The 17,109-nt window shown below is 42.0% G+C and overlaps 1 protein-coding gene across 7 annotated transcripts in view; it reads right to left on the bottom strand.

Moving 5' to 3' along the window:
• Nucleotides 1–17,109, bottom strand: part of PAG1 (phosphoprotein membrane anchor with glycosphingolipid microdomains 1) — a 164,727-nt gene that overhangs the window by 128,989 nt on the left and 18,629 nt on the right. For 4 of the 7 annotated variants that reach the window (XM_050941054.1, XM_050941055.1, XM_050941061.1 and 1 more), the window contains exon 2: nucleotides 2,893–3,098. The exons of the other annotated variants lie outside the window; for them this stretch is intronic. The gene's annotated coding sequence lies outside the window, so the exon portion shown is untranslated. The remainder of the gene's footprint in view (nucleotides 1–2,892; nucleotides 3,099–17,109) is intronic. 7 annotated transcript variants of the gene reach the window in all.

Consider the following 17,109-nt stretch of genomic DNA (forward strand, 5'->3'; position numbering starts at 1 on the left):
AGAGTTTTACAGGCTCTCTCAAATGGATATCATGTGGACATTTAAGAAATGCAGAGCTGGAAATGTAAGTACATTGATGCCTAAAACTATACAAGTTCTGGGTAGAAGGTGGCTGCTTCATAAATGAAAAAGCATTATGGGCCAAATTGTGACCTTTAGTACTGGCCACCCAAGCAACAAGGGGCATAAGGCTCCTCCTTCCTCCTCTGCATGGGCTGTCCACATTGTCACAGAGTAGGAGCAGAGCAGCCTCTGCAGGCCACTACTCATCTAATCATTTGGGTGGGAGATGGGTGGACCCTCCTCTCCAATAGTGGGCTGATCTACACAGGTGAACTAGTACAGAGCAACTGTAACACCAAAAGACCCTGATCGGCATCAGGGGAGCTTAATGCACAAGCATCTACTGCGTGAGCTAAAAGGCACGCGTCTCTCAGCCAAGGCTATATCATCAATCTCTAGCTGGTGTAGCGGCTGGGGGAGGGGGACAGAGTGCCACACCAACCAGGCATGGGTTACACTAGCACCAAGTAAAGGATTGGCACTGATTATGTCCCCGAACCTCTCTCCTGGAGCAAGGGGAAAGCAGCCCTCATTATGCAGGGCTTGTGGTAATACCATAATCCAGTCCTGTGCTTTTAGCACTTCAGCAAGCTATCACTTAGTTTCTAGGGTGTACAACATTATGGGCCAGAAAAAAATTGAGTGACCTCGTGTGGGTCCAGGACTAAGGGGAGTCAGAGGTAAACAGCCAGCTATAAAGCAAAGAGAAGAAGTACTTCTCCAGTCTAGCTCAACGATGATGGATCTCCAAGAGTGCTGGACAGAGGCAGTACCATGACCCTATACTCCTCTGTCGTGTACCAGCTGAGCTGATGCAGGGGGCAGCACATCCTGCAGCCTAGAAAAAGTATAGCAAGTTTCCACTATTCCCAGAACACCACAGAAATTCTGACTGAACCAGGACTCCCAACTGCTGCATAGCCTTTCCTCGGTCTTCCCCAATGCAAGCAGGATCTTTAAGTCACAATTCAATAGATAACACAGATACAAATCTATGGTTCAAATGTTGTCTTCAGATACTTTCACACAACTCTCACTGAGGACAAGAGTTGGGTGCAATTATCTGAGGCTGAATTAGTTAATTACACATTAATTTGACTACATTACATTGTCTTTCTAAGCCCAAGAGAAGAAGCTCAGCAGCAACCCCTGAGAAATGGAGAAGGGTTTAGATCAGGGGCAGGCAAACTACGACACAGGCTGCATCCAGCCCGCCCGACTTTTAATCTGGCCCTCGAGCACCTGCCGGGGAGTGGGGTTGCGGGCTTGCCCCGCTTTGCGTGGCTCCCAGAAACAGCAACCTGTCTCTCCCCCCCGCCACCCAGATCCTATGCACAGGGGCAGCCAGAGGGCTCCGCATGCTGCCCCTGCCTCAGGCGCCAGTTCTGCAGCTCCCATTGGCCAGAAGCGGCGCCTGCAGACAGGGCAGCACACAGAGCTGCCTGGCCGGCGCCGGGCCTCTGGGAGTCAGAAGCGGGACATGCAGCTGCTTCCAGGAGCTGCGGGAGCAGCGCCTGCGGATGGGGCAGCGAGCAGAGCCACCTGGCTGCACCTCCCCATAAGAGCCAGAGGAGGGACATGCCGCTGCTTCCAGGAACTGCTTGAGGTAAACACCACCTAGAGTCTGTACCCCTGACCTCCTCCCATTCCTCAACCCTCTGCCCCACCCCTGATCCCCCTCCTGCCCTCTGAACCCCTCGGTCCCAGCCCGGAGCACCCTCCTACACCCCAAGCCCCTCATCCTCAGCCCCACCCCAGAGCCTGCACCCCCAGCCAGAGCCCTCACCTCCTCCCGCACCCCAACCCCCAATTTCGTGAGGATTCATGGCCCTCCATACAATTTCCATACCTAGATGTGGCCTTGGGCCAAAAAATTTGCCCACCCTTGGTTTAGATACAAGATTGCTATGAGGCCCAGTTGCTGTGCTGCATGGTAACCAATGAAATCTTGCTTGGAAGTGCAGGTCCCGGGCAGGGTTACTCAATGGGATTCTGTATACACAAGGGGAAGTGGAAGGAAGTAGAAGTAGGATGAGAGAAAGGAACTCCTAGTGCTGTTTCAGAAGAAGTCTGCACATTTAGAAAAGACTGAACTAGTCTCCATTCATTCATTTTTCTATACCTATTAAAGTGTCGCACAGAAACCCAATCCAGTGTCTAAACACTTCTAACACATGTATTTCCCCCTCAATTGTCTTTGTATTCAATATGTTTTTCCAAATGGAAACTTGTTTTTTATTTTTCCTTCAGCTCCTGTTGCAGTGAGGAATGACAGGAAACTGGATAGGTCTGACATAGGCAAGGAAACCTGGCATGCACATGTTCAGTGCAGCAGGGGGAAAATCAGTTATCTCACACATACCAGCAACATCACCTGTCACTCTGAAAGAAATGGGGGCTCTGAATGATACTGCACTATAATAATGCCAGTGCTTTTATATTCAAAAGGCTCCACTAAGTGCTATTCTCCATCTGTTAGAAAATAGATCACACAGAACCTTCTAGCCAGATGGAGCCATCAAAAACTCTCTTCATCTATCATGTAGCTCATATATGACTTAAATGCACATTCATTCATATTCTCCTGCTCTGCCTCCTGCAAAATATCCAAAAGACAAACTACACAAAAACCCATATTTACAGATTAAATACCATGGCAAAGTCTCACTCAGCTCAGTTTTATTCTTCTTCTTTCACTGACATGAAAAAACACTTGTGTTACTCACGTGGATGCATGTCTACATTTTGTAGAAAATCTGGGAATAAATACAAAAATGAAGGCAGGGATAAGGTTGATGAGATTTCTCTAAAAGTAAAAAAGTTGCTTACCTTGTACTGTAATTCGAGTTCTCTGAGACTATGCGATCCCTACTTATATTCCATTGTGCCTGAGACAAGAAGAGTTTTTCTAACAGTGTCCATTGCTCTGTGACTGTGTTCTGCTACTCCTTGTGCTCCAATCCAAAGGCATCAGAGGCAGCATGGACCAACTGCCAGTCCCATTCCTTCTTTACCACAAATCTATATATAAAGATCTGAAGCAGAGGGGAAAGAGAGTGGGTAGTAGAACACAGATAAGGTCAATACATCACAAAGGAATCCTGTTACTGTATTAGGTAACTTTTCTTTCTTCTTTGAGTGATGGTCCATGTGTACTTCACTGTGGGTGACTGACAAGCAGCATTCATTGCATAGGAGGGTGCGAGGACCTCTGTGGTACTGCTGACAGAAGGACTACTGTGCTGAGTGATGTCTCAGCTGCAGAAGCCTGGACTAATGTATAATGTCTCAAAAGGTATGTACTCAACCCCATGTAACCACTTTACATATTTCAGCAAGAGGAAAATCTCAAAGGAAGGCTATAGAAACAGCCTGGGCTCTAGTACAGTGACCTCTCATGCCCTGTGGTAGTGGAGTGTTTTCTCAACAGGTAACATAATAGAATGCATCCCACAGTCCATTTGGAAAGTCTTTGGAAAGAGACTGCTTCCTCTGTCATTTGTTCTGCGAATTAGATGAGGTGATTTCCTAAATGGCTTTGTTCTTTGGAGACAGAATGCCACTGCTTGACTGATATCCAGGGAATGCAGGCTTCTCTCTCCATCAGTGGTGTCTGGTTTGGGGAATAAGGTAGATAGGTGGAAATCTGAGATCTCTCTGGGGGTAAATTTAGGCTGCAGCCACACGGAAATGTTATCCTTATAAAAGACTATGTACAGTGGATTCACCATAAGGGCTTTAAGGAAAGAAGATATTCCAAATAGTAGGGATGTCAAAGTCCTCTGGGGTTACTCTCTGTGGATACTGAAAGGGTCCTGTCTCAGACCCATGCTGCAGTAGAAAGAAACTGGAAAGGCGGTCGGTCCACACTGCCTTTATACACTCTCATGGGAGCGTGAGGAACAGGAGACTGGACCAATGGACATTGTTAAACAAAAATCTTCCAGTCCCAGGCACACTGAGTGCATACACATGCACAATGGAATCCACATAGGGACCATCAATCAAAATGGAATTCTACCCTTTACAATCCAGATATGCATTTCAGCAGTCATGCATGTTGTATAATATTGCTGCCTCCCTCCTTCAGACACATTGTCACCCTTCTGCTGAGCAGTAGCATGTGGGCATCCAGTGGAAGAGGAAATCCAAATATAATTGGAGTCCACATCACTAAGTATAATTTGTTTTATTTATACACATACACCAGCCCTAGATCAGAGGTGGCTAGTCAGCATGCAGGCAATCCCTTCATTCAGGAATCTCATACTAATCCCCAAGTCCCAGGGCAGACTCATCAACTTTAAGGTCAGAAAGGACCATCATGATCATCTAGTCTGACCTCCTCCATGCTGTAGGCCACAGAACCTCTCTCACTCTTGAAATAGACCCCTAACTTCGGCTGAGTTACTGAAGTCCTCAAATCATGGTTTAAAAACTTCAGGTTACAGAGAATTCACCATTTACACTAGTTTAAATCTGCATATGACCCGTGACCCATGCTGCAGAAGAAAGCAAAAAAAAAAAAAGAAACCCCTAGGATCTCAGCCAGTCTGACCTGGGAGAAAATTCCTTCCTGAACTCAAATATGGCAGTCAGTTTGACCCTGAGCCTCATTTAATGAACAGGAAGGACCTGTTTTGGGGGATGAATCAGGACTGTATAATCAAGCAGGTGGTTGTTTCCACAGGACTCCTACTTCATTGCTAGCAGACACTGCAAGGAGTGTAGTGAACAAGGCAGGGGACTGCAAGAAAAGAAAGGTATGTTCTTATGGGTAAGGCAGACTTGTCTTCCTATGTGATGCTGATCAAGTCACTTGAACAAAACTTTTCATAGATGGTCACTAATTCTGTGTTCTGGGCACCTGCCTTGAGATCCTGAGATCTGAATGCCCAGAGCTCCAACTGAAGTCAATGAAAGCTGTGCTTTGAACATATTATAAACTACTACATAGGCTGAAAAATCAGGTCCTAGGTGTCTCATATTGGGCACCCAAAATTAGTAGATACTTTTGACATTAATCTCTGTATTCCAAAATTCCCCATGTTTAAAATAGGGATGGTAATAGCTCCTCATCTCATAGAGCTGTTGTAAAAAAAGAAAAATGTTTCTGAAGCACATGGGAACTATAGTGATGAAGAAATACCCATGAGGAAATTAATAATTCTTTCTTAAGAGCACAGTTTCAATAGTGCCATAAATAAGGCATGGGGCTACACTGAACAATGAGGAGAAAACAAAATATTGAATAGCTTACTCATTGAGTGAGCACAGTCTATTGTGTATGCTGATTGAGGCATGAGTTGTGTGGAATGAAAATTGTTCTGTGGTCATGTAATTAAATACTCTATCATAATCCCTATACATAAAGGGTATGAATTAAGGTTGCGCACCCAATTTTTTTTCCTGATTCCCATTCTTCCCCGCCCCCAGGAGTGGGGTAACCCGTTCTCTACACTCTCATATCTGCAAAGTCCCAAATGTAGTAATACTCTGTTAATTTCATTCCACTTCATAACTACAATACTTTAGTGCTGAAATGGAGAAACAAATACAGAATCCTTCAGTAGTTTAAGAATTTTTTTTCTTTGTTTCAACGTTAAGTCTGGATTATCTGTTTAAACTGCAGCTGCTCCAGGCCATAACATTTTGTGCATTTTTTTCTTGTTTCACCTATCTCCGACTGCCTGCCTTTTGCTACCTTCAAATACTGCTATTTGCACTTGTAGACCCAATGTAATGGCTGTAATCATAATTGTTAAAGACCTTGCTATACTGAAAGAGAAAACATAAGCTACAGACCATTCTTCCAGAAACTAGACACTGTACAAAAATCTTTTAGACTCATTGTATACGTTTGTAAGATGGTTGGCAACATAGTAACAATATGTTGCATACCCCATTAGTCTAGTTTTGTACTCTGATTGCAGAAAACCAAGCATGTGCAATACTTGAGAATCTTCTCTATGCACTGTTGTTTTTACATTCTTCTAAACAGCTCAGCACAGAATAGAGGTGAACATGCTGTCTGGAATGTAAAATCAGGTCCAAACACAAAAGATTCAGACATAATGCTGAAGATTTAGCAGAATTAAGTTGAATCAAGCTGCTTAGTCTACACAGTCAATTCAGTAAAGGCAACCTAGGAAGAAAATGCACTGCTTCTCAACCATATAGCGCTTTCCTGGGGAAATCTGCAAACAAAGCAGAAAAATGCAGCACTATAATAGAAGTAAAATCAGACAGAACATTTACCTTTTATCTGAAAATGATTCATGATACATCTCCATGATGTCTCAGAAAATTGCAAAGAGTTCATCTATTATTGATGACCCAGCATTCCCATAGCCATCTGAGTACTACTAAAGTAAATTTACCTTTGAGTTTATTATTTTCTGTATTGAGAGAACAGGGACATCATGTATGTTTTGCAATGCTAAGAAAGCACAGTATCATGTTTTAGTTACACTATTGAAGCAGAATCTTGTTCAGACATAGCTACTATATAATTTCTGTCTTCCTAAAAGCTAGAAAGCAATTATTAGCATGTTGGACCTGGCAAGCTCATATTAGCTATCTGGTAATTATGGAAACCAGCAAAGTAAAAACTCTCAAACTTTTGCACTTGATATATGCCTGATCAAAATATTGTCACCCTCAAATGAACAACTCTTTCCCACAAAATAATATGCAAAAAAGAGACATACTTCACAACTGTAAAATGCAATTAATTATTTACAAGACTATTATATTTTACATGTACACAAATGATGTGAATATATTTAATGTTTCATTCAAAGGCAAGTTAATCTAACTTACATGGTATTAACAATACTTGAATGACAGTGAATTTGTCCCCCTTTTTTTTTTAATTTGTATCTTGAATATCACCTAATAATATATTAATTATATGACAGCAAGGCTCAAAATGTGCCAGGAGCTTTCTAAATACACATAAAAAGACAACCCTATCGTCAAGAGCTTGCAATATAAAAGGACAAAAATGGATGAGAAGCACAGGATATGAATATGTACACACACAAAGTGATCAGGGTGACAAGTGTGTGTCTTGTTAGTTCCATCTTTTAATTTACTTATTTTTTATTAACAGGCAAAGGAGAGGTGAGGAGAGAATGGCAGGAGGAGGTTAACAGGAGCAAGTGAGAAGAGAAAAGGAAGGGGAAGAAGATTACTGAGGGTGATGAAAGGGGAGGCAGAAGAATGGAAAAAAAAATGAACAGCAGGTAAGAAGGGTGAGAGGAGGTTGGGACAAAACCAATCTGCACAAAGTGTTCAGTATCTGCTGGGTCCCAAAGGCTATGAAGGGAGCAGCAGTATCTGGCTACACATTTATCTCACTGCAGCTGCTTTGTGCTCCCCAGGGCTAACTCTGCCTCTAGGAAATCCTGTTCTACTTATCCTAGCCTATATATGATGGAGATTCTTGGGGCTGGTTCTACTGCTTCCTTTCCACTAGTGTCAGGGTCTAGGGAATGGATCACAGGGAGCAAGTGGGGGCTTAGCTGGTCCTCACTCCTACCTTGCTACTACACTTTGTCCCAAGATGGCAAAGAGGGGAAGAATTTCAAAGGAACTATATATAGTTTGTGAGGCAAGTGAATTGCAGCTAAACAAGGCAGAAAAACTACTAGTGTCCAAAGATCCATTTTCAGCAGCATTTGTGGTAAGAAACTCACTAGTCTGGTATTGGACTGGTTTGAGGAGCATTTCTACTATGACAGATGTCATCATTCACGATACTTCCTGACCCTGGTAACTGGTATCTTAGTCAGTCAGATTTGGCTGCAGTCTCTTTCATGGATTTTCCTGTTACTATTCCAACACAAGACTTGATACATAAAGACACCAGGAATGGTTGGTGGGTGGGTAGGTGTGTGTGAGAGTGAGGCACCTATTGAACTCAAAAAGGGTGATTACAAAAAGATTAGAAATTAATTTCAAAATTGTCATTATAGTATTCAAAAGTTGCCTGACCTCCTTAGGGTTTAAATGCAGCTCTTGCTGTAGTGTGCTTACATGTACTTCATAAGCCTCCAGATGTGGAGCATCATCTCTCTCTAATTTGCACACTAACTCCCAATCCCAAATAGACAAATGGGAATTTTGAGTGCACAGGAAGATAACAATTGGGCTCCTCCCAGGATATTCAAAGTGAAATGTGTATATGCTTCAAGGATCAGACTGTCAAGTAGTGTAGCTCTTTGATTTCAGTGGTGCTTTGCTGATTTACACCAGCTGAGGATATGGCCTATGACTCTAATTTGCATCACTACAGGCTTCCTGTCCTGCTCCCAGTTTAAGTCAAATGCAAAACTCCCAGTATATATGTATGAAATTTTGCATGGGTAATCTCCATTAATAATATTAATATACCCTCTCCCTCTCAACAGACCAGTATAAGAATACAGCCATTTGTAAACAACATCCTGTCTCATAAGACCCTTTATGGTTCAGCTTTTCTCTAAATTTTTCCAGGAAAAAGAGGCCTTAAAATAGTAAAGTAAGGATGTAAAGACTGCCATAAAAGTGACCCCTAAAAACTAAACACACACACAGTTTAGTTTAGTGCTAATTTAAATAAAATAAATAGACTCAATGACTGAGTTAGGCAGTAAACCAAATCTAGGGGATTGTACATATGTTATAACAAAATGCTCTGGAGCTTTGGCCTGAACACATTTACATGCAAAAATCACTTTCTGCAAATGTCTCTTGTCCACTAGTGAAGGCCAGAGAAGAGAACAGAATCAGTAGAGTGTACAGAGATTCATGAAGCATGTCAGCTGGGCAATTTAAGATAAATCATACTGTTCAGTTACACAAGACACATAACCTGGGGAGAAAGTGTGTAGAATCAAAGTCATAAATAATTTATAAATAATATAATCATCTCATGAAATATCCAAGAGGCTAACCCCCCATTTTTTCCGCTATTCTTTTCCACTCACTCAAGTCAGAGAAAACCTGAAGACACAAACCTATCAGGAGGGAACAGGTTTTTGGCAAGTATGGATTTATAAAATAAATAGTTATAGGCTTAGAGACAGGACTGCATGGTCTAATCACACTAGGACTGATGCACCTATGTCTGTGGAAGGAGAGGAGCAAAAGTCAAAAGAATTTGGCCTGGGTATGCCCAGGATAGAAGCAGCTCTGCCGTATGCTTCCACCCAGGGCAGACTAAGCACATGCTGAGGGCACCATCAAAACAGGGGGAACCAAAAAAACAAAGATTTTTTTTTTAGAAAAAATTTGATATTTGATATTTCAAAAAACCCTCGAAGTAGTCATCATGGGGAAAAATCAGAACTTTGTTAGACTTCCTTACACTCCACTACACACACTTCCCTCATTTTTCTGTTCTCTTTTTATTACTTATCCCCACCTAAACCAAGTAGGCATCCTACTAACGTAGATCGAAATAATGTGAGGAAATCAGAGACTGTAACTGATCATCCTACTCCTGGTGCTAAAACAGACATTGTTCTAGAAGGTGTGGACGTGTCAGAGACTGAACCTGCTCATGCTGTAAAAGGAGAAAAGATCCTGGTATGTGGGTGGATTTCAGTATTGGTGATGTAGCTTACTGGATAGCTCGTGGACCAAATGGCTGTCAACACCACACTGGGCCATTTGAGAAATCATGTCGGACTTTTACAAATGGCAAACAAACAAGATATTGTCCACAAAAAATATTTTTCAGCATGAAAGCGAATGGTGAGAAATACACTCGAGATGGCTACTGTATTCATCATCAACAGGGTCTGTGTACTGTTTTGTTTGCAAACTTTTTGCATATAAACCTTCAACATCTCGGTTTGCTGCAGATGGATTTAGTGACTGGCGGAACAGTTTTAATTGAACAACATGAAAAATAGCACTACTCACAGAGATTCAATGTTGATATATTTAAATCGAAGACATGGCTCTGGATTGACACAAAAATTGGAAGAACAAATTAAAGGGGAGCATGAATACTGGCAACATGTCTTGCAGCATGTTAAAGCTGTTATTCAAACATTAGCTGAACATGGTCTGCCTTTCCGGGGATCAAATGACACATTTGGATCATTGCAGAATGGAAATTTCTTGGGATTGTTGGAGCTTGTGACTTAGTTTGACCCATTTTTAGCAGGCCATATCTCAAAATATGGGAATACTGGCAAAGGTAACCCATCATACTTATCCAAGACAATATGTGATGAACGCATTGGTCTAATGAGTGACAAAGTTCGTTCAGCTATTGTGGATGAAATAAGTACTGATGAGTACTTCAGTTTACCTGTCAATTCTACACCTGATCTTTCCCATACTGATCAATTGAATATTGTACTTAGATATGAGTCTCCCACAAATGGAAAACCAGTTGAACGATTTATAACATTCCTAAATTTGAAAAGCCACACTGGTGAAGAAATGGCAAATCAAGTACTGCATTATCTGTGCCAAGTTTGCAAAACAGATTTCTCAAAGTGCAGAGGTCAGTCTTATGATAATGCTTCCAACATGCCAGGGCGTTATCAAGGAATGCAGAAGAAGCTTTTAGAACAGAACAAATATGCCATATTCATACCATGTGCTGCCCACTCTCTGTCTTGTTGGCTGCAGTGCTGTTGATTGTTGTCCAGTGACAGTAAGGTTTTTCTCAACAGTCCAGTTACTTTATACATTTTTCTCTGCCTCAACACACCGATGGGGAGTTCTTAAAACATATTTGGGCAATGATCGTGTATTGAAATCTCTTTCTAATACTCGCTGGGAGGCACATGCAGTGGCAACAAGTGCAATTCTGGAGTCCTACTCAAAGATTTTGGATGCACTAGAAAGTATAGCTGAAGATCAATCACAAAGGGGAGAAACTATACGAGAGGCAGAAAACATTACAAACAAGATGCAAGAACTAGAGTTTGTATGCATGTTGACCATGTGGAATGAAATTTTACCACACTTTTATTATAAAAGTCAAGCTCCCCAAGAAAAAGAATTGGATTTGAAAACACGTCAGACCTCTGTGAATCATTAGCAGACCACTTACACACTTTGAGGAATGATTTCGAAAGATTTGAAGATATATCAAAAGATATCTTGCCTGATACTAACTACAAAGAAGCCCAGTACCGCAAGAGAATCAGAAAAAAAACAAGCAACTGATAGCAGTGCAACAGAAACAGCACTGAATCTTAGAGACAAATTTCACATATCTACTTACTATGCTATAATTGATACACTTGAAGCTCATATGAAGAGGAGAGGTGAAATGTACAAAAAACTATCAAGTAGATTTTCTTCTCTTAACGATATGGACTTATCTGACGAATAATATTCACAAGGTTCCCAAAAGCTAGTTGACTCATACCCTGTTGACTTGAACATGAATCTCTGTAGAGAAGTACAGCAGTTCCACTGTTATATGTGCGCAAAGTTTAATGAAACAGGAAAAATGAAATTCAGTCACATTGGTCTTCATGACACAATACTGAAAGACAGAATACAATGTGTATTTCCAAATGTAGAGATTGCACTACATATTTTTCTAACATTGATGATTATTAACTACTCTGCAGAACGCTCTTTTTCTCAGCTGAAAAGAAAAAAAAACCCTCAGAGAACAACGTGTCAGGACAGACTTGATTCACTTTCCCTATTGTGTATGGAAGCGGACATGCTTCGTCGAGTCAGCTTCAATGAATTTATCCAGAATTTTGCAATCAGAAAATCTAGAAAGAAGATATTTTAATTTCAGCATATATGTAAGTTTTGTTTCATTTCAAAAAATAAAATTTTATTTTACAGTGTAGTATTGTTTTTATTTTGAATTACATATGGGGGGCACCATAATCTTTTCAGTGCTAAGGGACTCTAAAGGTCTTAATCTGGTCCTGCCCACCTATTCATTAAACAACAGACGACCATGGTCAAAAATATCCTCTTCCTTCCCACCCCGCTCCCCCCCCAAAATGTCAATTTTTCATCAGCAATTCAAACCCAAAAATATTTCTAATTGGAAATGCTGCTACATGTCATGGAAGACAGAGTGACTCCTGCTCCCATTCTCTTCTATAGACTGGGATCCCTGGTTGAACTCCATTGCCCATGATGCATCACAGTCTTCCCTTTCAGATGGCAAAACGCAGACTCATGGGAGTCCCCAGCCAATATTTGCTTTCCTCCAATCTTCTTGTGTAGTAGCTGATTTTAAATAAGAGACTGCATACTTTTGTTAGAAACTCCATTACTTCATTCTTACATTCCTTCAGAACTCCTGTGTGTCACCATATAGTTCTGGAGACTTGTTGCTATTTGTCAGTTTCTTCCAATAAACTCCTCTTTGACAGTTCCTCATCTTTGGCCTGGTCTACACGACGCGTTTAAACCGAATTTAGCAGCATTAAACCTATTTAACCCCGCACCCGTCCACACAACGAAGCCCTTTACATCGATATAAAGGGCTCTTTAAACCGATTTCTGTACTCCTCCCCAATGAAGGGAGTAGCGCTGAAATCGCTATTGCCATGTCTGATTAGGGTTAGTGTGGCAGCAAACTGACGGTATTGGCCTCCAGGCGGTATCCCACAGTGCACCATTGTGACCACTCTGGAAAGCAATCTGAACTCAGATGCATTGGCCAGGTAGACAGGAAAAGCCCCGCAAACTTTTGAATTTCATTTCCTGTTTGCCCAGCATGGAGCTCTGATCAGCACTGGTGGCGATGCAGTCCCAAATCCAAAAAGAGCTCCAGCACGGACCGTAAGGGAGGTACTAGATCTGATCACTGTATGAGGAGACAAATCTGTTCTATCAGAGCTCCATTACAGAAGACGAAATGACAAAGCATTTGAAAAAATCTCCAGGCTATGATACAGAGTTCACAGCACAGTGCTGTGTGATAAGCGTAATGGAAAGCCAAAGAATCAAATGGATGCTCATGGAGGGAGAGAGGGGGTACTGAGGACTACAGCTATCCCACAGTCTCCGAAAAGCATTTGCATTCTTGGCTGAGCTCCCAATGCCTGAAGGGTTAAAAACATTTTCCTGCATGTTTCACGGTATATGTCGTCAATTTACACCCTACTCCCCCAAAAAGAAAAGGGAAAAAAAATTTCTCGTCTTTTTTCAATGTCACCCTATGTCTACTGCATGCTGTTGGTAGACGGGGTGCTGCAGCGCTGAACACCAGCATCCCCTTCCCGGTGGCAGACAGTACAATATGACTGCCATCCATCGTCATCATCAGCCCGTGAGTGCTCCTGGCTGGCCTCGCTGAGGTCGGCCGGGGGTGCCTGGATAAAAATGTGAATGACTCCTGGTCATTCCGGCAGATGGTACAGAATGGCTGGTAACTGTCCTCATCATAGAGCTCAGTCTCCAGTTGCTATCAGCCCCTGCTTTCATGTCTAAAGAAAAGATTCTGTACTGCCTGAACTATCATAGCAGCTGGAGGCTTCCTCCCCCTCATTTTATCTCACTAAAAAGTCAGTGTTTCTTATTCCTGCATTCTTTATTACTTCATCACACAAATGGGGGGACACTGCCACGGTAGCCCAGGAGGGTTGGGGGAGGAGGCAAGCCACAGGTGGGGTTGTTGCAGGGGCACCCCCTAGAATAGCATGCAGCTCATCATTTCTGCGAGATCTCTGGGGCTCTGACCTGGAGTGGCTGTGCTCTCTGGTTCTCTAGTACACTTGCCCCATATTCTAGGCAGGACTGACTCTATTTTTAGACAAAATATAAAGAAGGGAATGACCTGGGGAGTCATTCTCATTTTTGTCCATGCACCCCCGGCTGACCTCAGTGAGGCCAGCCTGGAGCACCCATGACAGCAGCAGACGGTACAAAACGACTGATAACCGTCATCTCATCGCCAATTTACAATGGCAGACGGTGCAATAGGGATGGTAACCGTCTCTGCTACCTTGCAAAGGCAAATGAATGCTGCTGTGTAGCACTGCAGTACCGCATCTGTCAGCAGCATCCAGTACACATACAGTGACAGTGACAAGGCAAAACGGGCTCCATGGTTGCCATGCTATGGCTTCTGCCAGGGCAATCCAGGGAAAAAGGGCGCGAAATGATTGTCTGCCGTAGCTTTCACGGAGGAAGGATTAAGTGACGACATTTACCCAGAATCACCCGAGACACTGATTTTACATTGGGATCTCAACCCAGAATTCCAATGGGCAGGGGAGACTGCGAGAACTATGGGATAGCTACGGGATAGCTACCCACAGTAAAACGCTCCGGAAATCGACGCTAGCCTCGGTACATGGATGCACACCGCCGAATTAATGTGCTTAGTGTGGCCGCGTGTTCTTGACTTTATACAATCTGTTCTACAAAACCAGTTTATGTAAAATCGGAATAATCCCGTAGTGTAGACATACCCTTTGTTACCTAAAGAGTACCTCTCCAAAATCCCTTTAGTAAAAAATAAAGCTAACAAATAATTGAATTTTTCTGCAATGCCCTTGCTATCTTCAATATTCCTTTAACTCCCAGATGATCCAGGAGACCTACCAATTCTCTTACAGATTTCCTCCTTTTGGTATATAAAGAATTTCTTATTAGTTTTTATGTCTTTGACTACTAGCTCATCAAATTGCCTATTAGTTCTTATTTTCATCTTATATTTGACCCGCCATAGTTTGAGTTTACACTCCTTTCTATAGGATTTTCTAGGGTTAGATATCAATTTTGTGAAGGATACCCATAAGACTTGAATAACCTCTTGCATGCATCTGATGAAGTGGGTTTTAGCCCACAAAAGCTTATGCCCAAATAAATTCGTTAGTCTCTAAGGTGCCACAAGTACTCCTGTTCTTTTTCCTGATACAGACTAACACAGCTACCACTCTGAAACCTATTGAACTTTGCCATTTCATCATACTGATTTTTTATTCTTATCTTCCTTTCTTCTGTAGGAGTTGCAGGCCTTCTTTGCTTCTGATATGTGCTAAAGTAGCCTCCGTGCTCAGTCTAAGAATATTAATTTCCTTATCTATGGCCTTTTTATCTAGCTTCCAGGTGTGGTGTGTTTTTTGTTTTGTTTTGTTTTGTTTGGGGCTGGGGGGGTTGAGAGAGAGAGAGACAGATAGACAGGCACAATTTGGCACCCAAAACCTCAACTATAATTAATTGACATGGGTCCACTGTTATTCAGACTGTCTCTGAAATCATTAAACATCCAATTACGTGTTTTTCATCATGTTGTGCATGCTATGTTGTTCAATAGTTAACTCCGAGAACTTGACTTAGGGTATGGCTACACTGGAAACTTCAAAGCGCTGTCACAGGAACGCTCCCGCGGCAGCACTTTGAGGTACGAGTGTGGTCGCGCATGAGCGCTGGGAGAGAGCTCTCTCAGCACTCCTGGTAATCCATCTCCATGAGGGGATTAGCTCCAAGCACTGGGAGCACGGCTCCCAGCGCTCGGAGCCTGTTTATGCTAGCACTTTAAAGCACTCAGCCTTGCTGCGCTCAGGGGAGTGATTTTTCACACCCCTGAGCCAGCAAGTTAGAGCGCTACAAAATGAAAGTGTAGACAAGCTCTTAGGTATAAGTCCCAGGCCTATTGCCCATGCCACAACCATCCAGAATATTTTATCAGAGCACACTGATCCCAAATAATCAAGAACGTTAGCAGCATCTATTGTAATGCAAATAAAATATGCTCTTGAAAACATGCAGATTTTTTTCATTTAGCTAATGATACTGCTACCACAGCTTCCCACCAGCTCACATACAACTAAAGGATAAAAGTATCAGTATATTGTTTCTCAGCAGTTAGCATCTATCTAGTGAGCAATAAATAAAAATTAAGCTTACATGCTCATGTTAGAACAGTAAGTGTAGCTTCTAATGTCATTTTTATACTTGTAGTCACCTCTCTGCAAAGATAGATTTGTACGTGTAATTGCTATGAAACACTGATGGAGTATACCCATGTAAATCCCATTGCACTGAGAAGTGAAGATCTTTTTCAGCTGTCATGGAAATCTTTTCAGCAGTAACTACTGTATATGTACATACATGCCTGTCAAATTTTGTGATTTGTTGAAAATTAAAATTTCCAAGAAGCCTTCTTCCAAAATTTTAATCAGAATGTTTGTTAGTTTATTCCATTATTCCTATATGCGTCAATCTGTGCATTATTTCTGCCATCACGATAGTATCCAGATGCCAGAAATAATGAACTGAGGGGTCACATCAGTTTAGCCTTACCAGGCAAAAAAGACCTCTCTTGGATTTACCTCATTCCTAACCAGGTTCACTTCTTGGTGCTTGTCTTCTAGGAGAATGTTGCCAGTCTTTCCTTCAGTAAGCTCTGATGAAGCACTTAAGCACATGCTTCACTTTTTGACTTCAATGGGGCTACTAACACACTCCAAGTTAAGCATGCACTTAGGTGCTTCATTGGACTGGGAGCTAATTTGGGGAAGGCCTGTGTGAAGGGCATGGTTTTGCATCATGCGCTACAATGGCAACTCTCTGCTTCCTTCTGTTCTATAGCTGGAAGTTTTAAAATTCCAGGTCTTCTACAGAGAGCTGTCTGCCCTTACCTGTAGAATTTTTATCTCAGACCTTCCCAGCTACAATTTCTCTGTTGATCACAACAGTTGCAATAGTGCATACAGAGGGAAGGAATCACTGAGAAAGCTCAGACCCAGCCCATTTAAAAATAGTCTCTTGTTATCGTTAATGGGAAATAATTAAATGAACATGAATATCCCTTCAATTTTGTTTTGTGTGTATAGAGAAGCTTCGGGAAAAATATATGGCACGTCAGTAATGTTGCTTCTGCCCCACTGGCAAAGTGTGAACTCAAGAAGCAGCTATAACTATAGTTAATGCAAAAATTTCCTGATAAAATGAAAAGGCTGGGGTCACTGATAACAGCTACACTGAAATTCTACCTGACATCTGCAAATCATTTTGCATTATCCTTATTTTTCAGCTCCTTTAGAGGCTGTCAGCTATAAATGAGCCACTACTGGGCTCCTGTAGGAAAAGTTTTCAGAAACTTAC

The sequence above is a fragment of the Gopherus flavomarginatus genome, chromosome 2 (assembly GCF_025201925.1).
Source record: "Gopherus flavomarginatus isolate rGopFla2 chromosome 2, rGopFla2.mat.asm, whole genome shotgun sequence".
NCBI classification, from domain to species: domain Eukaryota; kingdom Metazoa; phylum Chordata; order Testudines; family Testudinidae; genus Gopherus; species Gopherus flavomarginatus.